This window comes from Arachis hypogaea, chromosome 15 (assembly GCF_003086295.3).
Source record: "Arachis hypogaea cultivar Tifrunner chromosome 15, arahy.Tifrunner.gnm2.J5K5, whole genome shotgun sequence".
Taxonomy (NCBI): domain Eukaryota; kingdom Viridiplantae; phylum Streptophyta; class Magnoliopsida; order Fabales; family Fabaceae; genus Arachis; species Arachis hypogaea.
Window position 1 is genome coordinate 64140721 of NC_092050.1, and position 1155 is coordinate 64141875.

The following is a 1155-nucleotide window of genomic DNA, read 5'->3' on the forward strand; positions in this document are numbered from 1 at the left end:
GGTAGTAGCATCCAGAAACCACCCATTCAGGCCAACAATTTTGAGCTCAAGCCACAGCTAATATCATTGGTGGAAAATCATTGTTCCTTTGGAGGAAGTGCTAATGAAGACCCAAACCAACATCTCACAAAATTCCTGAGAATTTGTGACACTGTGAAGTCCAATGGAGTCCAGGAAGATGCCTATAAATTGCTCTTGTTCCCATTTTCACTTAGGGACAAGGCAGCTAAGTGGCTGGAATCATTCCCAAGGGGGAGTCTAACCACATGGGATGAGGTGGAAGGCAAATTTCTGGCACGTTTCTACCCTCCACAAAAGGTCAATAGGCTTCGATCTGAGGTCCAGACTTTTAGACAACAAGATGGTGAAACTCTCTACGAGGCATGGGAGAGATTCAAGGACTTGACAAGGAAATGCCCACCAAACATGTTCCATGATTGGGTGCAATTGCACATCTTCTATGATGGGCTCTCTTATGAATCAAGGAAGGCTGTAGACCATTCATCAGGAGGTTCATTGAACAAGAAAAAGACCATGGAAGAAGCCATTGAAGTGATCGAGACAGTGGCTGAGAATGAGTACTACTATGCATCAGAAAGGCACAACACTAAGGGAGTCATGGAGCTGAACCATGTTGATACAATTCTAGCCCAAAACAAGGTGTTTGCCAAGCAACTAGCAGAGCTTACCAGGCAATTGGAAACAAAGCAAGTGGCTGCAATACACACACAAGATCAAGAGGAAGTAGGCATTGAAGGAGGTGATTGGGATGAGGTTAACTATGTGGGAAACCAACAAAGGCAATCATATGATCCACACTCCAACACTTACAACCCAGGCTGGAGAAACCACCCAAACTTTGGGTGGGGAAACCAACAGACCCAACCACAAAACCACAAACCTTACAACCACAACCAACAAAACAATTCCACATACCAAAACTCCAACCAAAGATCATACCAAGCCACACAAAACACTTACCCCCAATCATCATATCATGGCCAAAATAATCAACATACCCAACCTAATCCGAACCAACAATTTCAAGATCAATTAAACCGGATGGAAGGAATGGTGGCAACCATGAGCCAAGACATAATTGAATTGAAGAGCTTCAGGGATGATGTGAGAACTACCTTAAGAAACCATGGTGAA

The 1155-nt window shown here is 43.8% G+C and overlaps 1 non-coding gene across 1 annotated transcript; it reads right to left on the reverse strand.

Moving 5' to 3' along the window:
• Positions 1-324: 324 nt before the first annotated feature.
• On the reverse strand, positions 325-428 carry LOC112753649 (small nucleolar RNA R71). The gene has a single exon (XR_003178024.1). It is a non-coding gene; the product is annotated as a small nucleolar RNA R71 (small nucleolar RNA).
• Between the last annotated feature and the right edge of the window lie 727 nt (positions 429-1155).